The sequence below is a fragment of the Ostrea edulis genome, chromosome 7 (assembly GCF_947568905.1).
Source record: "Ostrea edulis chromosome 7, xbOstEdul1.1, whole genome shotgun sequence".
Classification (NCBI taxonomy): domain Eukaryota; kingdom Metazoa; phylum Mollusca; class Bivalvia; order Ostreida; family Ostreidae; genus Ostrea; species Ostrea edulis.
Window position 1 is genome coordinate 33375880 of NC_079170.1, and position 26743 is coordinate 33402622.

A 26743-nucleotide genomic window follows, 5' to 3' on the forward strand; every position below is an offset into this window, starting at 1 on the left:
ACATTCAATTATAGGAAGATGTGATACCTTGGTAAATCTAGGATTCCTTTGAGGTGGCCTCAATTAATATATCTTTGTTCAAAGGGTGGTGAATCACTCAAATTTCCCATAAAGTACACTGAAAACAGACACATGCACAAATATGTATTATGATTTGAAATTTAGGCTAAAAATATAAATTAATTTAAACAGTATTTTATTATGAATAACATAATAAGGATTAGGCAGCAGGCAATGCCTATATAAGCCTTCTCCTTTAAGGTACAAGGTAAAGTCCACATAATTATATACACACAAGAAATTACAATATAGATATGAAGTAAAAGGATAATAAGTCATTCCAAATATAATGATTATATAAGTATTATGATTTCTTGATATGAATAATAGGCTAACAAAATATAAATGCGGGGTGGTAAAAATATAAATTGCTGTGTAAGTCAAAATAATAGCAAGTTGGTTAAGGATAAAAAGAATTCCGCTTCTCTAAGATACATTTCCTTGTATTGAGGTGTATACCAAAGACGAGTCGAATATACAAGTCTAATCTTAATTCAGATTGGGATATATAATTCGTATTTTTTTTCTTTAACTGTAAACAATTTTTAACATTCTGATCACAATCTTCATTTAAACAAATTAATTATGTCTTATTGAACATGAGGGGCTCATTTTTCACTTGTCAATGAAACTTTTAGATTTAGTTTGATTAAAATTACTTATCATAGATGAATTGAATTACAGATGTCAAGTCCCCCAAACAATGTTTCTTCAATGATCTCTTCAACAATATATGTTTATTTTAAAAAAAACTAGGGGTAGTGTGTTTAATTTAGGGTCAGAAACACAACAATTTTTATTTGAGGCCTTCATTTATGCTTTTAAATTTTCAAAGCTCCATCAACATGCAATATAATATATATTTTGATCATTTACAATTATATTTAATTCACAAATCTTTTTACAAGGCAATTCAGTTAAATATAGCACAAACTAAAACATGTAAAATAATTAACATTGCACAGTCAGCTTTTCATTAAAGAGAGCTTATGATTACAAAATTCTTTACTTTAGGTTAAATAATACTTAGTGCACACTATGATCCTAACTTGGCCAAACTTGAAAAAAATCCCATGTAATATGATCATGCAAAATAATTTCTTCTCCTAAATTCCTAGAACAGGTTCTGGCTGAGATCACAGCTCAATTTTGATTTCTGAGACTTAACTGTTTAATTATGTTGCGAAATGTAATCGTATAAATGAAACAGCAAAGGTTCCTTACAGACAAAATATAGTTGATGTATATTAAAACAATTGTTAATTACAGTGTCGTGCAATGTACTCCTTTTATTTTGTGATTCAGTATTTGATTTAAGATTTTAAATTTTTGTATAGATTGTCCTCTAACATACAGATACATGACTAATCTAAATATGAAAAAGATTATTGATATTATTACATGTGTGTTTCTGTAATTATAAGTTTGTAATTGGAGTAAGTAAATCAAAATTAATTAAAAAGATCAGAAATGCATGTAGGTATTTCATTCATAAAAGGAGAACAATGAAAATATTTACTGCTTAATGTATCAGTAAAGGAAAAAGTTATGATGTACATCCATGTATATTGTCCTGTCACATTAATATATATGTTAATGATTAATATATATTCATAAATGCGTGCATAAATAAACATTAGTAATACATGTGTGTGCATGGTTACAGAAACTCAGAGCTATAAACTGCCAATCTGTAAATGAGTATCAGACCTGCACCACTCAGGAATTTTAAATGTTTTCTACTATGATTTTATATAAATTAAAGACTACGATTTTTTGCTACATATAAGGAGAATCTATGGTCCCTGCATGATCTGATAAAATTCTTTTAATTAACGCATTGTCCACTGGTGTATTATGCACATTTGTTACAAGATTTAATATACATGTTATATTAACAATTATGATCCTGCATTAGATAAAGGGAGTATCCTGTTAGATATAATGCACTGTCCCCTGATGTCCTTTGCAGTTTTGTGATCAACTTTTTAAATTAGCACTGGTACATTATATGCTTTGTCAATGGTATACATGCATTGTACTACATCTAGTCATGTTCTAATATCCTTTTATTGTTGCTTTCCCTCCACTTTAAAACAATCCATAATTGGTCACCTTTGAGCGTACATAGTGTATAAAAAGGTGCTATATAAATATGGTATGCTTATTATTATTAAATCATATCATATAAGGAAAAGTTGGAATTTTTCATTTACATATGTACCAAATAATAATCAAACAAATACATGTCATGTACTTTTCATTCATTCTAAATTTCGTAGGTGTGCTGCATGTATCAATGAGTTTAATTAAGAAAATCTTTACATTTCAAAAAATTATGAATGGGTAGTATACACTCCCTGGTCACCATAATAGATCCAATCAATAAAATTTACTTTCTTCATAAAATAAATTCACTTTATTTATACTGATAAATCAGGAAAATGATTATGTTTCCAACAAAGAAATATTAAGTTTAGAAGTTTTAAGATACTTGCAATGCATCTTTCTTTGCTTGTAACATGCACATTCACAGATACAAATATACCAGTATACCTCAAACATGAAACAGACTATAGTATTTTCGGTGACGGGTGGTTTCGTCCCAATTACATATTCGCACCTAGTGGATTCGCACCTTTACCTGTACGCCCTAAGTGGATTCGTCCTGAGTGGTTTCGCCCCCATTGAGTATGTAACAACAGTGGTCGGATCGACTGATTAGTGCATAATCTCCGTTAACGACGAGCAATTGAATTGAATTGAAATTAGGGGATGAATGCTATATATTAATTTACCGACGCCGAAGGTATGTTCATTTTGATCATTATACCAACAATTTTTGGATGTTTATATATGGCAACAGTGGTCGGGATGATTGATTAGAGCATACTCTCTTTTAACGATGAGCAATTGAATTGAAATTAATGAATATTATACAGTATGTTAATTTACCTACGTCCAAACTATGTCCATTTTTATCATTATACCAAGAATTTTTGCCATGGCAAGTTGCATTCATTGTGGAAAATCAGTAAGTAAAAATTATCTTATGAAACAGAATTAGCATTATGTAGATCAAATTAGTGTGTCTATTATGTGATTTTATTAATCTTAAATATATTTATATAAATCTCAAAATGAAGAAAATTCAATTTATAGCATAAACTTTAAGCAACAAGAAAGTGAATTTTGAGATATGTTAAATCGTTATAATTTTAAGATATGTTCAATTGCTATATTATTGGGGTGAAACCACTCGATTAGTACATTGGGGCGAAACCACTCGACTATAAGGCAATGTTCTACCTTATGTTACCTGCATTGAAATTGGGACGAAACCACTTGGTGCGAATCCACTAGGTGCGAATATGTAAATGGGACGAAACCACCCGCATTCTTATTTTCTACGTGAAAATGGTAAATTGTATGCAACATTTCAATGTTTGATAAATTGAACACAATCTCTATGCAACATTAAGATTTAATTATGGCACTTTGAAATAGAAAGATGTCCTCTCGATTTTTTTTTACGATAATCAAGAGTTCTTTCAAAGTTGGCCTAGGTCCAAATCTAAGGACGATAACTCTTTGTTACCATTCCTTTTTTAAGCTTTATTAGCTGATGGCATTAGGAAAATAATGCATTGATACGTAAATCTATATATTGCAAAAACATATAAAGCACAATATACCATAATTTCTAATTGATACTTACATTAGCACTGGAATTCCTTAGAGCACATCCATATCCGGTAGAAAATTCACCGGGTCTCAGGTAGCTCGCGTTGGAGTCTCGCAGTAGCGAGATTATATTTCATTCGATAGTTTCTGATTTTACGTTCTACTTAACACCGATAAAGAATATGTTCCGAACACGTTAGTAGGGGTGTACAGGCTAAAGGAAAATGTGACAATAGATCGGAAATACATGTGTTTATATTTAGTTATGGTTTTTCCTATGACGGACTCCCGATGGTCCCGGATTGCGATGTTTTATAGATAATATTAAAACCGGCGAACACAATTACTTCATACTTCTCGGGAACAATCTTTATGTCCAAATTGATTAATAATAAGTATAAATTCTTAAACTTGAAATGTCACCTACTCAAAAGCGGTAAATCTAGTCTATGTTGTAAATACAAAAACCGAAAACGGACACCGATACAGGTACGGTTAACAAACATACAGATATAACACAACATGATGCATTCCTACTAGCTCTGGCTAATGGGTTAACCCTTTAGTTCGATTGGTAGAGTGCTGGACTTGTGTGCGAGATCGAATAACATGATTATGCCAATTTACCATTATCAGTCATTCTTTGCGTTTCTAAATCATGGCAGAACTCTTATGTGTTTCCCCGATCCTACGACGTGGACGTAGTTCTACCGCAAAGCCCTCATTATGAATTTCTGAATTTAATTACACATTTGTTACCAATTGTCTTGAAAAAATGCTCCATTTTACATATTGCCCGATTTGTTATCGTTTTTTTTGTCAAACGTACTAAATTATGCGTTCTGTTCTGTTTCAAAGTACGTTTATTTTTCGCAAAAAATGATTCTATTTTATTTTTCGCAAAAAAATAATTCTATTTAAGAATAAAAATAAAATAAAAGATACAGTATTTCATTTTGTTTATAATAATATAAAATATTGAAATTGTATGTGATTTTGCTGATACATGATTTTTTTTGTAAAATTGGTCCTTCAAATTTCTTATTAGATATTGTTTTGTTGGGGAAGAAAGAAAATTCAAACCCGATTTTAGAAAATATACTAAAAATATATGATTCAAGATACAAATATATATATATTTTTTAAATCATTAATAGATTTTGTCTTAAATAATAGAACACCCGCTTGGAATTTCGAAATATCTTTTTTTTAAAATTATTATTATTGATTTGCCCCCATTAACATCCCCCGGGGAAATTTAGATTCACACCTAGACTTTTTTGTTCAAAATTTAAAGACAATGCGGCTTGCCGCACATTAGATGGTAATTAAACTAATTTGCTATGTAACGGTTTTCACTTTCATCCGAAGTGGAAAATTGGTTATAAATGACCCATTTTGAGTAGGCGACATTTCAAGTTTAAGAATTTATAAATATTATTATTGGGTGTTTTTTATTGTGTGGGTCGATTTGGACATAAAGATTGTTCACGAAAAGAATGAAGTTGTTCTGTTCGTCGGTTTTGATATTCTCTATAAATCATCGATCGCAAACCAGGACCATCGGGAGTCGGCAATACACTATGTAGGCATACATGTATATTTTGGAATCATTAAAACTATGAAAGAGAAGAAATACTTCTAGTTAAACATAAACATTTATTCGACATCGTTTTTTTTTTAAAGTTCTTTTTTAAAAGTACCTTTATAAAATCATGCATTGAATGAAAAGTGTTCGTTCTCGGTTTTTGTATTTACAACACAGTACTAGATTTAAAACGCTTTTGAGTAGGCGACATTTCAAGTTTAAGAATTTATACTTATTATTATTGGGTTTTTTTTTAATCGTGTGAATCAATTTGGACATAAAGATTGTTCCCGAGAAGTATGAAATAATTCTGTACGCCGGTTAAATATTATCTATAAAACATCGCAATCCGGGACCATCGGGAGTCGGGAGTCGGCAGTATTAGATTTACCGCCCACCTGCTAAAACACGGAACGCGGAAGACGGAACGAAACGGAAAACGGGACGGAATTTAAGAATTAGAAGGATTAATGTAGCTAAAATAACACCAAACATCGGAAGAAAATGCTTTATGATTTAAATTGAAATTTTTGGAATCTGTTTAAAAGCGGTAAAAATTAAAATACCTTACAATTCTGCATCATAAATTGATTAAGCGAAGTTAAAGACCGAGAAAATAAGCACCGCCTTCAAAGTTACCTGGGATCAGTTTCACAAAACTATCTTACGATTAAGATCTGTCTTAAGACCAAAATTTGTCATAAGATCCATCATAGCTGTTTCACGAAACTGTCATATCTTAAGATAATGTTAAAACTGCTAAAAATCAGATAATTGTCTTAGTTTAGACTATACTGAACTATGTTGTGCTTAGAGATAGGTAGCTTATCCGGAGGGAACGTGGTTTCAGGGACAAAAACAATCTATTACACTATATGGAGGATGTGGACATCATTGATAAGCTCCGTAAACTGCGACATGTGATCTTTATGATGAACTCAATATTCGACTAGAATATCCCACAGCCAACTTTTTCTTATTTTCGCTGTTTAGGCATATCCACTTTTTCCTCATTTCTTCACCCGACCGGACATAATCTGTTGAATTCACAGCATCTTAAAAACAAAGGTCTTTTTTCCCTCCATCTTGTCAAACAATATTGATATTTCAGTAGGTGTAAAGTGTAATAATTACGAGCGAGTTGTCAGTGTGTGTTAGATCTAAGTAGGTACATCTGTACTCATTTAAAAGTGTTAGCGTTTAGATTATGATTTTTCCCTTTATTTGCAATAGTAATCTATTAGAATTTAAAGAAAAACAACTTCAATACAAGTATGTCACTCGAGTTTTTTTGACTAAATATTTCATGACTGTAATATAAACAGCGCATATTTTAATCATGGAGTATAGCGCTGAAAGCGATACAGACTCAGTTTTGTTGTCTGATGGGTCACCATCGGACATTGGTACAGATGACTATAGTTATGAAGAAGTCTCTATAATAAGGACAATGAATCAGAATATATATAAACACAGTCACCATTTGTGTGGCATTACGGACGAGGATTTTTACTTCTAGTCGCATCAACTCCATAGCGTAAATATTGTAATGTTCCATGAAGATGTTGGTCCTTCTCATGAACTTGACTCCTTACATGAGGGGGCGGACAGGGGGTGGCCCTCTCCCCCTCCCTTCCCCGGAACAGTGATGAATTGCATATTTCATTTGGGTACTAAAGCGTATCGCATGCCAGTTTACTACTCAGTACCCAAATGCACGGCAACGGTTATAATACATATAACAGGCTCACGCGATATTGCAAATGTATTCTTTATATTCTGTATTTGTTAATTGTTTCTTTTATCTGTCAAAACACCACGGGTACGGCATCGAATACTTATATCCGTTGATGCAGATTAGTGGTGAAAAAGGAAAAACGAAGTAGTAATAAAAAAAGAAGTATAAGAACTTCCCCATTAAACCTCTTTCTCTCCCCCCCCCCCCCCCATCACCTTCCTCTCATCCTCTCCACCCCCTCTCATATCATGTATACTGTTACATAGCTTGACCCCAACTGGACCCCGAGAAACGACATGCGTATTTTTGATGGGAATTAACCAATTACCCAATATCCAAATGTGCAGAGACATATAAACAAATACATATAATCATTTCTCTGAGTCGAGGGTCGAGTCCCAAACTCACATTTTTATCTTGGTACGGGACACAATGGGGAAATTATTTACAGTTTAGATACTCTTGTGGGGTTATGAAGGAAAGTTCACGTCTTGAGAACTGCAATTTTATGGTTTTAAGATTTGAATTCAGTGAGTGGGGCGATGTAAATTCGAAAATTACAAAATGACAACTTTATATATCTGTAATTCATTTTAACTTTCTGGATGGTTGTATGTTTGTACACCCAATTATATCCAAAATAATAATGAACTGTAAAATAAATCCTGCAATAAACAAGTACTTGGTACATGTATCTGGTATTCGGATGAGACCGCAAAAGTAGATACCCCTTCTCACAGCAAATGTGGCACGTAAATGATCCCTCCGTGCTCAATATAGGTAAAGGCTGAGCATAGGCCTAATAAATTTTGTAGCCTTTCGAACTTCACGAGTGGGAAGTTGAAGAATATACAACCACCAATCAACCATCTTTGTTTACATGTGTATCGATGTCGGAATGTAGATGATTAATTTTCTTTTGAATTAAAAATATTCTTCAGTCACATTTCTAAAGTTGTTTGCAAACTATATTGATTAATTGTTATGATTATAAAATTCTATTATCAGTTATTGATATTGTTATACATACATTCACAAAATACGGAGGGAGTATAAAACCAGTTGGGGGAATCACGGAAAACCTACATGATCAATGTTTTAACACAACGTCTCGATTTGATTTAAATGACATTTTAAACCCATATATTTATCTTTTATGTGCAAATTTGACATCCATCAATGTTCAGAGCATCTTTTCATGACGTCACGTGTATTAGAAACTAATGAACGCGACATTCCTTTGATCTATGGTAAAACGATGAATACAAACGTATTTTTATAACATACTATATCTAATTTCCCTGCGCTACTTAAGCGTTGTAAAAGGAAAATGTTAATTTGACAGCACATATCTCGTGTCTGATTATTTTCCCGTAGGGATTCGGTTGGAGTACCTGGCCTGCGTCGAAGATCGTAGCGGCTAGCCTAGGGGCTAGGTATGGTGGTTGATTTGTGCCATTTTACAATTTATTGCGTTATTTCGGAGCAAAAAGTCAACAAAACGATATTTAGCAACTATTCGTCTCGAAATAACGAAAATGAGATTAGCCACTTTTCCCTTTAAAATAACGAAAAGACAACACATTGTAAAATGGCACAAATCAGCTACTATACTTAGCCCCTAGGCTAGCCGCTACAATCTTGAACGTAGCTCTTGTCCTTAGTACCCCTTGCTTGTCGTAAGAGCCGACTACTTGGGGGCGGTCCTTCGGATGAAGCGGCACATTACGAGGTCCCGTGTCACAGCAGGTTGATCCCTCCTTACTCAAAGACCGTAAACACCGACCATAGGCTTAAATTTTGCAGTCCTTCACCGGTAATGGTGATGTCTCCATATGAGTGAAAATTTCTCAAGAGGGGCGTTAAGCAATATAAAATCAATTAATCAATCCAATCAAATAATCAATTGATTCCAATACAGGGCCACTTTAAGCATATACATGTAACATACATGATTATCTAACAGTACATAAAAACCTACAGTGTATTTACACGTACAAATGTGATTTTTACATTCTCGGTACTTTTTTAGTGATTTTGATCATTTTATACATGAATGGTTCGTAAGTTGAAATATTTGTTAAAATGAAATTACATGTATATTTAATATTCATTATACAATATCACACCAGTAAGAATATAAGGTATATATTCAGGAAACACTTGCTAAAGCTACTGTGCAGTTTTACTTCATGGTGGGAATTCTATGTTTATTTCCTCTTTTCTTTCTGTGCAGAAAAACAGTAAGTTTTCTAATATTGGAAAAAATGTCTGACCTTAATTAATCTTAGAATAATGTGGAGCTAATTGTGCAGACTGGTATCTTTAAATCTGTAAAATTAGTGAATTTACGTAGGATACATGGGATAAAAAGTATTTTAATCAAGAAAGTTAGCTCCTCAGCTTTTCAGCACAAGTACGTAAAATGACATAAATATGTAGGTAATGGTTCAACACTTATCCGATTAATTCAAACTTGTTATACATATATCCAGTTAAAATAACGTGTTTTAATTCAAATTTTCTCCACTTCCACAAAATTTGACAATACTTCAAACTTAGGTGCGAAACTCTTTAAATAAACTTGCTAAACCGGTATGAAAAAGCAGAATAGAAAACCCCAAAGGTTGTTTTCCTTTTTAATCAGAATAAACATTCTATTTTTTTTTTTATTTTTGAATACGCCATTATGTCAGTCTAATTAAAATCAGGTCCCCGATCCGCTCCTTTATGTTCATGTTGTCGCTACACCATACAAAGGGAAGACCTTATTTTAATCAGATTGCCATTATGTAATTACTTTGTATATTTGTCAACAAATCACATTAATCATTCATTTAACCAAGAGCATGTAGACAGTGCACAGTTAATACAATTGAAATTACAAGAATTTATAATCATAAAATTCTCACCGACATTGATATCTATTTTAATAAGGTACATGTATTTATATATTGCCTCTCATGAAGTCAAAGCAAGGCAAGAGCAAGCATTATATACATTTAACGTGTCTCTTGATTCTAAATCAACGTACAATTCATTTTTAAGTTTCTCCATCAAAAACTTCATACCGTCACAGGCAGCGTGGTAACATCGACAGTGTAAAATACTATATTTAGTAATGGGAAATTCCAAAAAGTTTTTAAAAAATATTTTAGACTATGCTCAAATCACTGCCTCTTTGTATATATTGTGAACAGGATTAAGTATATATATTAGAAATCTACTTCATATTGTAGAAATGCCTTAATTTCCATTTGAAAATGAAGCTTAAAGTCTGCCACTGTATACTAGTTTCAAGTCGCACATTTAATTATTTTCGGCTGGCTATTTATATATGCAGCTCAACAACTTCAACAAGTACCAGTGGGTGGTAATTATGTTGATTATTATGAAGATTGAGTTTAATCTAGATTAAGAGGGGAAAAAAGTAAACACTCATTAAATTAAACACTCACCGTCAACAGGAGAATACTCCGTATCTGATGTCCTTTCTACACAAGGAAAATGTGACAATAGATCGGAAATACATGTGTTTATTTTTAGTTATGGTTTTTCCTATGACGGACTCCCGATGGTCCCGGATTGCGATGTTTTATAGATAATATTAAAACCGGCGAACACAATTACTTCATACTTCTCGGGAACAATCTTTATGTCCAAATTGATTAATAATAAGTATAAATTCAATTTGCTATGTAACGGTTTTCACTTTCATCCGAAGTGGAAAATTGGTTATAAATGACCCATTTTGAGTAGGCGACATTTCAAGTTTAAGAATTTATAAATATTATTATTGGGTGTTTCTTTTTTATTGTGTGGATTGATTTGGACATAAAGATTGTTCCCGAAAAGAATGAAGTTGTTCTGTTCGTCGGTTTTGATATTATCTATAAATCATCGATCGCAAACCAGGACAATCGGGAGTCGAGAGTCGTCAGTACACTATATAGGCCTACATGTATATTTTGGAATCATTAAAACTATGAAAAAGAAGAAATACTTCTAGTTAAACATAAAGATTTATTCACCATCGTTTTTTTTTAAAGTCTTTTTTTTTTAAAAGTACCTTTATAAAATCATGCATTGAATGAAAAGTGTTCGTTTTCGGTTTTTGTATTTACAACACAGTACTAGATTTAACGCTTTTGAGTAGGCGACATTTCAAGTTTAAGAATTTATACTTATCATTATTTTTTTTTTAATTGTGTGAATCAATTTGGACATAAGATTGTTCCCGAGAAGTATGAAGTAATTCTGTTAGCCGGTTTTAATATTATCTATAAAACATCGCAATCCGGGACCATCGGGAGTCGGCAGTATTAGATTTACCGCCCACCTGCTAAAACACGGAACGCGGAAGACGGAACGAAACGGAAAATGGGACGGAATTTAAGAATTAGAAGGATTAATGTAGCTAAGACAACACCAAACATCGGAAGAAAATGCTTTACGATTTAAATTGAAATTTTTGGAATCTGTTTAAAAGCAGTAAAAAATAAAATACCTTACAATTCTGCATCATAAATTGATTAAGCGAAGTTAAAGACCGAGAAAATAAGCACCGCCTTCAAAGTTACCTGGGGCCAGTTTCACAAAACTATCTTACGATTAAGATCTGTCTTAAGACCAAAATTTGTCATAAGATCCATCATAGCTGTTTCACGAAACTGTCATATCTTAAGATAATGTTAAGACTGTTAGAAATCAGATACTTGTCTTAGTTTAGTCTATACTGAACTATGTTGTGCTTAGAGATAGGTAGCTTATCCGGAGGGAACGTGGTTTCAGGGACAGAAACAATCTATTAGACTATATGGAGGATGTGGACATCATTGATAAGCTCCGTAAACTACGACATGTGATCTTTATGATGAACTCAATATTCGACTAGAATATCCCACAGCCAACTTTTTCTTATTTTCGCTGTTTAGGCATATCCACTTTTTCCTTATTTCTTCACCCGACCGGACATAATCTATTGAATTCACAGCATCTTAAAAACAAAGGTCTTTTTTTTCTCCATCTTGTCAAACAATATTGATATTTCAGTAGGTGTAAAGTGGCGGCTGCTATCGACCATCGTACTAAAGCGTATGGGATTTGTGTTTTCTCTCTCTCTCTCTCTCTCTCTCTCTCTCTCTCTCTCTCTCTCACGTACATGTATTATATAAACTAAAAGAATAAAGTTTTGTTTACATTTGAGTGTCTCACATGCATGAATTAAGAAAGGTATATAAGTGTCTTTCCATTAAATGAATAGGCAATAAATATGATGTAGGCTATGGAAAGGACTAAAATGTACATTCTTTATAAGTTAATCATTACGAGCGAGTTGTCAGTGTGTGTTAGATCTAAGTAGGTATACTCATTTAAAAGTGTTAGCGTTTAGATAATGATTTTTCCCTTTATTTGCAATAATAATCTATTAGAATGTAAAGAAAAATAACTTCAATACAAGTATGTCACTCGAGTTGTTTTGACTAAATATTTCATGACTGTAATATAAACAGCGCATATTTTAATCATGGAGTATAGCGCTGAAAGCGATACAAGGCTCAGTTTTGTTGTCCGTTGGGTCACCGTCAGACATTGGTGCAGATGACTACAGTTATGAAGAAGTTTCTATAATAAGGACAATGAATCAGAATATATATAAACACAGTCACCAGTGTACACTGGACAGTCATTTGTGTGGCATTACGGACGAGGATTTTTACTTCTAGTCGCATCAACTCCATAGCGTAAATATTGTAATGTTCCATGAAGATGTTGGTCCTTCTCATGAATTTGACTCCTTACATGAGGGCGCGGACAGGGGGTGGCCCTCTCCCCCTCCCTTCCCCGGAACAGTGATGAATTGCATATTTCATTTGGGTACTAAAGCGTATCGCATGCCAGTTTACTACTCAGTACCCACATGTACGGCAACGGTTATAATACATATAAGATATAACAGGCTCACGCGATATTGCAAATGTATTCTTTATATTCTGTATTTGTTAATTGTTTCTTTTATCTGTCAAAACACCATGGGTACGGCATCGAATACGTATATCCGTTGATGCAGATTAGTGGTGAAAAAGGAAAAACGAAGTAGTAATAAAAAAAAAAGAAGTATAAGAACCTCCCCATTAAACCTCTTTCTCCCCCTCCCATCACCTTCCTCTCATCCTGTCCACCCCCTCTCATATCATGTATACTGTTACATAGCCTAACCCCAACTGGACCCCGAGAAACGACATGCTTATTTTTGATGGGAATTAACCAATTACCCAATATCCAAATGTACAGAGACATATATACAAATACATATAATCATTTCTCTGATATGTACTGGTCAGATGACAATGCATCGGTAAATTTCTTTAAATATTTAATGACAATGGCAACAATTTAAAAAAGAATTCCGTTATTTAAAAAAAAGAACACCACAAAACACACCCATACACGTGATTCTACAGCATAAAATATACATATAATTATGTAAATACAAAATATTGCAAATTTTTTGAATTGTGTCAGAGAAAAGGTCAGGTGCCGACGAAGACTTTCTGACCTACATATACACCTGTAGTACTAAATAGTGATGCTTTTAAAAGTACGCTTAAAATATTACTAATCAATTATCACTACATGTAAAAGCATGCAAGAAACTGTACTCTATTGATTGAATATTGTTTAATGTCCCTCTGGAGAATTTTTCACTCATATGGAAACGGTACTTTGTAAAAGGGGAATCTATTATATACAGTACACACTCAGTACACAAGGACCTGTAGGTTAACCGCATTACGAAGTCGACATGTCGGGGTTCGAATCCCGGCCCCGATAGATCTATGTTGTTAAAACAGTTAGTGACAGTTCCATCGCCAAACGCTCGGCATCATGTGTGAATGTCACGGGTCCTCGGAGATGACCTTAAAAACGGATGTGCCACAGCATGTGTGGCACGCTAAAGAACCCTTACTGCTTAATGGCTGTAAGCGCTGAACATAGGCCTTCACCGGTGTTGTTGACGTCTCCATATGAGTGAAAAATTCTCGAGAGGGGTGCTAAACAAGATACAACAAATCATTGTTTATTAAGATCGACATCGGAATTCATGACTAACAATGATGAGACTTTCCCCACCGTTCTTGTTTTGTTAGAGTGAGTATTCCCAAGGGGAAGTGTATGGAGCGCCAAATCAACATAAAATCAAATAATTGAAGATATCTTCAATTATTTGAAGAAATGATCAATTCAATTATTGCTCTCTCTAATTGAATTAATGTGCACATTAAATCAATTATTGCTCTCATCAAATGAATTAATGCTCGCTTCAATACAATTAATGTTCTCATCAATTGAATGCGCGTATCAATTGAATTCATGAGAACAATAATTGATTTAATGAGCGCATTAATCCAATTATTGCTCTCTTCAATTCAATTGATGCGTGCAATAATTAATTTAGAGCTCGGTATAAATATGTTGATGATCTCTTTAATTAAATTGAAGATGTCTTTATTTATTTACAATGCTTTTGTATATGGAATTAATGCGCACATTAATTGTTTTAAAGAGAGGAACAATTCAATTAAAGAGATCATGAATTCAATTGTGAATATGTTGAATTGAAGATATCTTTAATTATATAGTTGTATTCTCTACACGAATCATTGCTCTATTCAAATGAATTAAAGATATCATTGATTCAATGGAAGAGAGCAAAAATTCAATTAATGCGCATTAAATCAAATATTGCTCTCATCAAATGAATTAATGCGCGCATCAATTTAATCATTGCTCTCATCAATTGATTTAATGCGCGCATTATATATATTATTGCTCTCTTCGCTTGAATTGTGTCAGAGAAAAGGTCGGGTGCCGACGAAGACTTTCTGATCTACATATACACCTGTAGTACCAAATAGTGATGCTTTTAAAAGTACGCTTAAAATATTACTAATCAATTATCACTACATGTAAAATCATGCAGGAAACTGTACTCTATTGATTGAATATTGTTTAATGTCCCTCTGGAGAATTTTTCACTCATATGGAAACGGTACTTTATAAAAGGGGAATCTATTATATACAGTACACACTCAGTACACAAGGACCTGTAGGTTAACCGCATTACGACGTCCACATGTCGGCGTTCGAATCCCGGCCCCGATAGACCTAAGTTGTTAAAACAGTTAGTGACAGTTCCATCGCCAAACGCTCGGCATCATGTGTGAATGTCACAGGTCCTCGGAGATGACCTTAAAAACGGATGTGTCACAGCATGTGTGGCACGCTAAAGAACCCTTACTGCTTAATGGCTGTAAGCGCTGAACATAGGCCTTCACCGGTGTTGTTGACGTCTCCATATGAGTGAAAAATTCTCAAGATCGATGCTAAACAGGATGCAACCAATCATTGTTTATTAAGATCGACATCGGAATTCATGACTAACAATGATGAGACTTTCCCCACCGTTTTTGTTGTGTTAGAGTGAGTATTTCCATGGGGAAGGGTATGGAGCGCCAAATCAACATAAAATCAAATAATTGAAGATATCTTCAATTATTTGAAGAAATGATCAATTCAATTATTGCTCTCTCTAATTGAATTAATCCGCGCATTAAATCAATTATTGCTCTCATCAAATGAATTAATGCTCGCTTCAATACAATTAATGTTCTCATCAATTGAATTAATGCGCGCATCGATTGAATTCATGAGAACAATAATTGATTTAATGCGCGCATTAATCCAATTATTGCTCTCTTCAATTCAATTGATGTGTGCAATAATTGATTTAGAGCTCGGTTTAAATATTTTGATGATCTCTTTAATTAAATTGAAGATATCTTTATTTATTTACAATGCTTTTGTATATGGAATTAATGCGCAAATTAATTGTTTTAAAGAGAGGAACAATTCAATTAAAGAGATCATGAATTCAATTGTGGATATGTTGAATCGAAGATATCTTTAATTATATAGTTGCTCTCTCTAAAAGAATTATTGCTCTATTCAAATGAATTAAAGATATCATTGATTCAATGGAAGAGAGCAATAATTCAATCAATGCGTATTAAATCAAATATTGTTCTCATCAAATGAATTAATGCGCGCATCAAATTAATCATTGCTCTCATCAATTGATTTAATGCGCGCATTATATATATCATTGCTCTCTTCGCTTGAATTGTATAGCGCGCATCAATTCAATTGTTGATATCATTAATTCGTTTGAAGAAATCATTAATTCAATGAAAGCGCGCATCAATTCAGCTGAAGGATTAATGCTATCATCAATTCATTTAATTCGCGCAATAATTCAGAATTGAAGATATCATTACTTATATGAAGTGATCTTTAATTAAATTAATGCGCGCATCAAATATCTTCAGTTATTTGAGTCGATGTTAATTTGGCGCTCCATAGAAGGGTGGTCATATAGCAACAATGTAGTGAACCTCCACCCTCAGTGCATGGTTTCAATTTTATTTATATCTTATTTGCATTTGTATAAATAGCAATAAGCAAATATACAGGTCCCCATTTTCAGCAACCACCATTTTCTGTTATATGCGTATGTACAGCTGTCGAAGATATATTTTAATTCATTTATTGCAGGACGACCACCTACCCCCCCTTCTTTTCTCCGAATTTGTTATAGCTGTGTGTGTGTGGTAGTGTGAGTGTTGTGGCATTCCTACTAGCTCTGGCTAATGGGTTAACCCTTTAGTTCGATTGGTAGAGTGCTGAACTTGTGTGCTAGAGACCCGGGTTCAAATCCCACCCCAGAGGCATGGAAATGATTCTGTTATATATGCATATAAAGATGCATTTCGTAACTTACCCCACTTATTTATAGTAAAAATGAATGGTAAGAATGAAATGTCACAGTTATAACTGAAACCACAATAAATAGTACACTGTCTAACTGTGTCTACGACCAAAAGAACAAGGTGAATAGACTTTGAAAAGATTATTTACGAAATCCAGGTGGGTATAAGTGTTAACGTACTAGGATCGGATACTTTGGCCTAATTTTTGGAGATATTTCGACCGAAGTGTCCAATTTTTGGACCAAATGTTATCTGGGTCGAAACGCCTGACTACCGGAGGGTACAATCTTACAAATTTTCAGCCTTGCTATTTTTCAGCCATATTGAATTCTTTGTTGCAGTTACCAACACATGCCCTGTGCAGGGGATACAACGAGTAAACACGTTATCGGACATTCGGTTGTTCTCGGACATTTGGTTGCTATCGGACATTCGGTTGTTCTCGGACATTCGGTTGTTATCGGACATTCGGTTCAATAATGTATGTATGGGAAACATAGGGTAATTTCATACGTGTTTTTCATTGATAAAGACACATTCTGTAGAACGGTAACTATAATACTAGTTAAGTATTTGCTCATCCTTTAAACAGTTAAAAGCGCACTTCAAGCAATTCCCATTTAAGAGTTTAACAGCACCGAAAAGAGAAATTTTGTTATATGTATTCTGTAAAAAAATCTACCAAAAATGTGATACTAGAGCAGCGAAGAATTGTATTTATTCAAGAGGGGATATTCATTTGCATTTCTAGACTTAGATAATCCTTTAGGAAATGATAGATCGAAATAAACTAGTTTATCAAAAAACACCGAGTGGGGTAGAAACGTGTTATCGGCAATAATTATATGGTAAATGTTATCGGAAAATTCGTTTTTTCAGAATTGATGTTATCGGAAATAAGGTTTCCATCGTGTTTCAAAAAACTTTATACAGCATTAACTAGACCCTAAATTGGTGTTTAGTGATAGACAGTTCGTGAATTTCGTGTTATTAAATGTCCGGAACGAAGTAATAGAGATTTATAATCATAGTACATGTATTTGCCTTGCTTCATTCTCATCAGCTGGGTACCGAGTTAATAGATCGAATAGGAATGAAAGATTTTTCTGGTGACAATTTGATTAATTGATTGTATATTGTTCAACGGTCCTCTCACGAGTATTTCACTCATATGGAGACGTCACTAGGGCTGCAAAATTCAGGCCTATGCTAGCCGCTTATGACCTTTGAGCAGGGAGGAATCTTTATCGTGCCACACTTTGTGACACGGGACCTCGGTTTAAGCTGTCAGACAAAATAGTAAGGTAGTACATGTATGGGGCATTTTATCCTAGGAAGAGGGAGTTTGGACTGATGTCAAGTTATAGAATGATCGAATAAAAGAATTTTTTTTCTAAAAATGTAAATTTTTGAAAATATTTTAAACAAGATGTGTTTGTGAAACACAAATGCCCCCGATAATGGCCAATTCCGAAGATGGCCAAGGTCACAAGGGCAAATATATTGGTACCAGTAGAAAGATCTTGTCAAAAGAAATGCTCATGTACAATATTAAAGCTCTAATATTTACCATTTAGAAGTTATGACCAATGTAAAAAAAAAAAAAAAAAAGTAGGTCAAATGTCAAGGTCAAAAGGTTCAATACCAACGGAAAGGTCTTGTAACAAGGACTACTCATGTGAAATATCAAAGCTCTATCACATACTGTTCAAAAGTTATTAACAAGGTTAAAGTTTCAGACAGAATGACAGACAGGACAAAAACAATATGCCCCCCGATCTTCGATCTCGGGGGCATAAAAATCTAATCCCTCATTGAATACGAATTTTATATTATTGTTTCAGATACCGTGGATGATTTCACGTGCTGCATATGTACTGCTGTAGCTTCTCGGCATGCCATTTCGAATAATAGTAGGTCATTGTACCGATAACCATCCCTATGATGTTATTAAATACAGACAATAAATCCTGCCGATTCTGAACGCAGAATACGCATCACAAGAACGGGTTCGAGGTGCAAGAATTGCAAATAGTGTGGCCTAAGAACATACACGTTTGTGAGCACATGTTCTCGTCCTTCGTAACTCTTAACACAGGAGTTCGTAACACTATAGCCGTGACTCTTAAAAACTGAGCACGAAAACAACGGGAACGTCGATCTCGAACGCACTTTTGTAGTTATGGACGTTTATAAAAGGATTAACTCGGAGGTTACTATATGCTTCTGAAGATCTTGAATGCATTTAATAAAGTATGGTGGTCCTTTTCCTCTGTAGGTTTCAGAAACTGAATTGATTGCAACTGTGATGTGTTTGGTTTCATTAAATACTAATGAATAAAATGAAGATCATTTAAAATGATATACTAGACGGACTAGTGAACATCAATAGTCACTAGTCCGTATGGACTAGTGCTTGAAAAAGTTACTTTTGAACCCTGTGAAAATGGCATAAATTCGTCAACTTACCAGAGACACCCAAGCGAAAATACATGTATATGTTACAGTAATCTATTAAGATCTAAACCTTGATGTACTACCAACCAAGGACCATTCCACATGTAAATCAAATGTAACAATATTACTTTCTACATAGAATGTATAGTTTCTGACACATGCGCCAAAACGCACTAACATTAAACTCAATCGAGATGGATGGACAGGGATAAATATACCCCTCGTTCTCCATCGTAATCAAACCCTAACTTGATGGAGCAGTTATTTTCTATCAGATGAAGACATATTTTTCGATGATGCATAACATGCAATTTGGTGCCAATGCAATTTAGTCAAATAACTATGCAAAAAAGGCTTTTTGTTATGCACTTGGCACATTTACTCACTGACCATTTGTTAGTATGCTACAGGGCTGGTTCTTGCCCGATTGTTATACCCCCGCAACAAAGTTTTTTTTGGGGGGGATATTGTAATCGGATTGTCCGTACATCCGCCTGTAGACGCAATGGTTTCCGGGCTCTAAAGCGTTGTCCTTTTTCCACTTACAGTACAGTCACCATGTCATACATATGGACTACCTACGGGACGAAGATGTTCCCTAACGAATTTGGGGTGAAAAGATCAAAGGTCAAGTGCACTGGACATCAAAGTAGAAATATGGTTTCCGGTCTCTAAAGCATTATCCTTTCCACCTACAGTCACCATATCATACATATGGACTACCCATAGGACGAAGATGTCCCCTATTGAATTGATCTCTAATCCATTTCTCTTTAGGTTTTGTCATGCCCTTTGTTTTTTACAATCAGGAAAGAGGTAATTTATACCTATTAACAACACTCTTTGGAAGATTGGCGTAAAAAGGTGGGGGGTGATTTGATTCTTAGTGAGCATTGCCCTCAGTACCTCTTATTTGATATTTGTCTCTTTCGACACATTTCTCATTTCCATTGCATTCTTTGAATTTCACACCACATATACCTGTATGTACATGAATTAAAATATTCACACTTATTTGAATAGCATTGCAATTTAAGCCTGATTATGTTTGTCATAATAAGCAGAGTATTACATGTATATGTCTCTGTTATAAGATAAAAAGATGCCGAACTCCACGTATTTTTGTATCTGATAGTCATTTTTAATCTAACTTTAATGTAATATACATAGAACAGAAGCAAAGCCCGATGAAGAGATCATACAACTTCTTTATAAAAGCAACAAAAAGGGGAAATAAATTGCACTTTTTATTGAAAGAGAAGTCTTTTCCACCTTATTTTATTTTATATACATGTACAACTCATTAAATGATCAAGCTGAGTGATTCGTGTGATTCTTACTATCCTCTACATTAACATCAACCTAATTACCGATAACCGAAACCGGAGTTTCCGATAACATTCAAAACAATCAACCGGGTTTCCGATCGAATTAAAATCAAAACTATTGACTGTAGATTGACAAAACTTGTTTCAACGGACACTGACCATATGTTATATTGTTGACAGTAAGTAACAGTTGATAAATTGCAGAAAATGTCAGACTGAATTTGCATACAATAAAAATTGTGACCAAAATGCTTTTAAAAAATTGGTAAATTCTACACTTACTTACTACTTACTACAATTACTCTGAAGTTGAAATAAAAAAATATGCTAGAGTTCCTCATTGACAATATCTTCGTGGTCTTTGGTGATCAGGTCTTCCAACAATCTGTTGGAATTCCCATGGGCACGAATTGTGCTCCTTTGTTAGCTGACCTGTTTTTATATTCATATGAAGCAGAATTTATTCAAAAACTTGTACGTGAGAAGAAAAAAATCTCTCGCTGTGGCCTTCAATTCGACTTTTAGATATATCGATGACGTTTTGTCTATTAAGAATGATAGTTTTCATTCATATGTCGATTTGATATATCCCTGTGAGCTCGAAATAAAGGACACCACAGAGTCGTCCACTTCTGCTTCATACTTAGATATTTTATTGAAAGTAGACATTAACGGCAAACTGACAACTCAACTGTATGACAAACGGGATGATTTCAGCTTCTCCATCGTCAACTTCCCATATTTGTGTAGCAATATTCCATTATCACCTGCATATGGTGTTTATATATCTCAACTGATTCGATATGCAAGAGCTTGTTCTGCGTATAGTAAGTTTTTAAATCGAGGTAAGCTACTGACAAACAAGTTGATGGTACAGGGATTTCAACAGTCTCGATTGAAGTCAGCATTTTGCAAATTCTATGGTCGTTATAACGATCTAGTTCGTCAATACAACCTCGCATTGGGTCAAATGCTGTCTGACGTGTTTCATACCCATTGTTAAGCCATTCTTGGCACACTGATTTTGACTGCGAATAACTCCGTTTACCTGATCAGGATATAGGGCTCACGGCGGGTGTGACCGGTCAACAGGGAATGCTTACTCCTCCTAGGCACCTGATCCCACCTCTGGTGTGTGCAGTGGTCCGTGTTTGCCCAACTATCTATTTTGTATTGCTTATAGGAGTTATGAGATTGATAACTGTTCGTTATCTTCACTTTGTAAACTTACTATTCTTCAACATGACCATTATAGAATACATCAGCGCATTTTTCTTGACTTTTAATATTTACGGTTCAACGCGAATCGGTTGTCATGTCCTAAAAGAACGTCAATCACAATGATTTTGAGCAAATAGACTCCCCTCTCAGAAACCACTTTCACCCGAATATCCGATAACAACCGAATAGCTGATAACGCGTTTACCCGTGTGGTGATAGGTGGGGTACACCATAAGATGGGAAACCTTTGCACTTGAATTTTTAGCGAGGATTTAATTTTGGCATTACTTGTGATGGTGTCGAGATCGTTAAAATCGAATATCGCCAACAATTTATTCCGTATCGTAGGTGAACCTTATAGTTATCTTTCTTGGAATATAATCCCATGGGGATTCGAGTTAGAATACAAGGGCGGATCCAGAAGGGAGGGGTCCAGGGAGTCCGGACCCCCACTCCCCTTTTGCGGACCAAAACGTTTAAGAGTTATTCATATTTAAGGAGTCTTCGAGTCAAAATGATATGAAAGGTGGACACTTACATGTAAATGAATCATTCAAATTCATCAACACCAGTATATTATTTAATTCTAGGATGAATAACACGACACACTGATATAAATTTATGAACACCTGTATATCATATAATTCTAGGATGAATAACACGACACACTGATATAAATTTATGAACACCAGTATATCATATATTCTAGGATAAATAAGACGACACACTGATATAAATTTATGAACACCAGTATATCATATAATTCTAGGATGAATAAGACGACACACTGATATATATTTAAGATATTTTCGTCAGATACAAGCATCGCTTAAGAATTCTTCAAAAGTATATGTATTTAACATAAAAGTTTTGTTTAAGAAAAGAAGTGCCAGGAAATGCTCAGAATGCAGTTTTTGCACTATTTACCCTCAGAGCTTCTGGGGGCATAGGCGGTCCTCAGCAGCCCACCCCACCCCCGGCGTATTGAGAGCAACCTTCAAATCAGCTTTTCTCCATTTCATGACGATTAGAATGACTTGAACGCTGGAAACAATTAGAAAATAACCTAGAGCATTTTCATGTATAAAAACTGTCTCAAGATATTCCTCAAGATGTTAAGTACACCAGCAAAAGGTGTAAATGCTGATGGGGTAATGGTGGAGGCTGTGAAAAGCACGTTTTTAAAATATCAAGTGCTAGACCCCCCATTTCACAAATTCCTGTATCTGCCTATGGAATAGGTCCTCAATACCCCTTAAATTGTCGTAAGAGGCGACTAAATAGGGCGGTCCTTCGGATAAGACCGCAAAAACTGAGGCCCCGTGTCACAGCAGGTGTGGCACGATAAAGATCCCTCCCTGGTCAAAGGCCATAAGCGCCAAGCATAGGCCTAAATTTTGCAGTCCCTCACTGGCAATGGTGACGTCTCCATATAAGCGAAAAATTCAACAATATACAATCAATCTTGGGATTATAAAGTCGCTAAAATTAGCACTCGCTAAATACAGGTATACCCATTTATATGGGATAATTGCTAAATTTGTGTATCGCTAAAAAATCCATTTGAATACAGCATCAGAGACAAAAAAAGAATACTAATATTACCTAGATTGTTGCATTCTACCCAGGTCAGTGCCTTCAGCTGAGAATTATACGTGACAGATCTATAAAAAGTCAGGGGTGGGGTTGAGTCCAGTCAATGTTGCTGTGTATTTTGTGTGTTAATACCATAATCATACTAGGATACTGGTCTAGTAGGACAGAAAAAATATCTCATGGAATATGTAATGTTTTCCCATTAAACTAATGAGAAGGATTCAGGTTCTTCATATATTGGCAAAATTTCGGGGTTCCGATTTTCCGGGGTTCATGTTCCGATTACATGAAAAATGGCCCATAAATTAATGTTAATCATCACGGAGTTGAATAAATTTATTTTGATAAATAGCTGAAACATTCCGGTTGCTGAAATAGTCGCTAAATCGTCAAGCTAAACCCAGGAATAAGTTTGTTTCAATTGCCATCCTGCGGGCATATTTACGAAGCCATCTTAGGACTAAGAAACATCTTAAGATACACTTAGGACACAAAAGTATCCGAACTTAAGAAAGTTTCTAAGAATTATCTAAAAGTTAGGGCCCCCTCTGAAATATCTTACTTCTTTCTTTTGCAAAAATGGCCGCACCCATGTCATTGCTGGTTCACCAAAATCGTCCTATCAGGCGTGTCAGAATATTAGAGACATTGGTAACCTTCTTGATTACGTATATACTCTTTATGACGTACAAAATCCCTAATTCATGATTTATGTGAACAGTTTCATAATAAACTCCAACGTCCTACTATGAGATATCATGCACTACCTGTGTAATATGCAACTGGGAGTTTCCAGGCAGCTGTTGGTGATGTACATAACATTCCAAAACCGGATGTGTAAATTAGTGAAAGACATGACCCAGTGTCTTGTTAATGTGTCCAATATACACAAGTTCAATGAATTGGCCAAAACATGAATGAATTTAGTTTAATTGCAAATATGCCAAATAACATTCAATGCATTGATGGAACACACATTAAGATTAAATCTACAAGCGTTGATGAAGATTTATATATCAATCGCTGAAACTGTCCAAGGGGTTTGTTATGCAAACCTAAAATTCATTAACAAGGTGTCAAAATGGGGTGTTGCTAAAACGGAAAACGGAACAGTATTTAAGAATTAAAATGATTAATGTAGCTAAGATAAGATAAAAAATTGGAAGAAATTCTTTATTATATGATTAAAATAAAAAATGTTGGGAATTTTTTTACCAGCGGTAAAACAATTTTATCTTAAAATTCTGCACCATCAATTGATTAAGCGAAATTAAACGTTTGTATACGAATTTACAAAGCGTTTACAAGAATTTTGAAATGTCGGCATTGGCAGATGTGTTAGGAAGCAACGACACCTATGGGTAGAGGATGGAAAGAATACACATACTTTAAATGCCCCCTCTCCTTCCAGACGACAAAACGTGATTAACGCACATTTACCTGTAAATTTACACATAAACTGTGTATGTGTGTACTTACAACAGGGAGTATGGTATGTATATAACAACACTTCATGATCTTATTGAGTCAGCAAGTTAAACATCTTGTGTTTGATATATTATTTTTTAACTAACAGAGACTTTGTTATTGCAACACCCCAATCCTAAATAGGGAGGACTTCAAGCAGTTTATTTCTAAACTAAATACTTGTATATTAACATTTAGATCAATAATGAGCTGACCTTTTAATTCCATTCAAGTATAAAGTTTCTGTTAGCCTTTTAGCTGTCTGTTATTTTCTCATATTATGGATCGAAAACTTCACCTTAGTTTTCATTGGTTCTGTTTCAATCTTTCTTTCCCACATGTGTCTCTTCGGGTTCAACACAAAGGATGTCGGTAAATATACTGACGGACTTTCGCATAAATTCATCCCAAATGAGGCAAACCTTTTTTTTACACACCGAACTCGTTCGCTTTAAAATTTGATGCGATACATAAAACATACATGCATTATACCAGGTGTAGAACTAAATTAAGTATAAAATCAAGTTCGATTTAAGAAGGCTATGTGTGGGGGAAATCGTCGAAAAATTTATTTCATCTTTTACAATGTTGGGTGGATTTTTTTTATTGGGGGGGGGGGGCTTCTATTCATTGGATATAAAATTTAGATATTCAAGTCTTTTCAGTATGATTATTATTATTTTTTTATTAACATTTTTCATGGTAAGCTATGATAATTTTAAAATATATATGCATTAGTATGAAGTATATGACACGGTGGATTCTGAGGATGACTTCCCGCTCTCACTGTTACTTCGGCTTCCCTTGTTCATGATAAACCTTTTATTTTGCGAAATGCTGACCTCCTCATAACACATTATTGCATACAATATTTTCCGTTTTCTGTTCCGTTTCGTCTTCCATTTTCTTTTCCGTTCCGCGTTTTAGCAACACTCGTCAAAATGGCCCGGCGGAGAACATGCGTTTATTTGGTTAAATTCTGCTCCGAGTCGTTTATTTGAAGCAGGAAGGGTTGCAGAAAGATGATTACTGGGGGACAGTAGTTATCCATTGCGTCCTTGGTCACTTACTCCTGTAAATAATCTATGAACGAATGAAGAAGAGCGTTATGTACAACGCTGCCCATATCCACACCAGCAATTCTGTACATAGAAAGAACTTAAGGGGTTCTAAAACCACGCTTCCGTTGTCTAGACGCAAGCGGATTCTCCACGCAAAGCACGCGATATCATGGTAGGCAGTGTTGTATTGTACATGTATCATGTGTTTTTCACCGCATACCCCTTCCATACCTCGATCCACGAGACACGGAGATAATTCAAAGGACTGATTATGCCGGTGTTGTAGCATAGACTCCCCCCCCCCCCCCCCCCCCCCCCCGTAAAAACGGGCCCGGGATAGATCTTCCCCATAGGGGAAAAAAGCGCCCCAGCATATAATTTCCCCCTATGTACAAAGTCAGTATAGAGTTTTCCCCGTTCGGAAAAACCACCCTGGTATAGAATTTCTCTCCTCCTGTTTCCGGATTTCATCGACCGGAATCCTTTTTCTTCGCATGTAGAAGCTTTTGAATAAATATAGAATGACGCAAACCCATGTAATTGAGGATAATAGTCAAAGAAATTTGTTATTGCTATAAAGAGGTACATGTTATTAAAAAAGTTACAAAAAAGAAATAAATATGTGCTGTTAAATTGGTATAGTTCAATGAAATAGACATGCGCTCATTAATATTACGATATTCATAAAATAAAGGAATTTTTATGCCCCCGAG

At 34.6% G+C, this 26743-nt stretch overlaps 2 protein-coding genes across 8 annotated transcripts in view; both read right to left on the reverse strand.

The window, feature by feature from the left end:
* The window catches only part of LOC130048043 (uncharacterized), a 51440-nt gene extending 40808 nt beyond the window's left edge, over nucleotides 1–10632 (reverse strand). The window contains exons 1-2 of one of the 3 annotated variants that reach the window (XM_056144050.1): nucleotides 3779–3829; nucleotides 28–118 (exon numbers count right to left, since the gene is read on the reverse strand). The gene's annotated coding sequence lies outside the window, so the exon portion shown is untranslated. Of the gene's footprint in view, nucleotides 1–27; nucleotides 119–3778; nucleotides 3830–10528 lie in introns of those variants that run through there. The other 2 variants (XM_056144051.1, XM_056144053.1) reach the window with 2 other exon arrangements.
* The window catches only part of LOC130046538 (uncharacterized), a 248343-nt gene that overhangs the window by 177297 nt on the left and 44303 nt on the right, over nucleotides 1–26743 (reverse strand). The window lies entirely within an intron of this gene.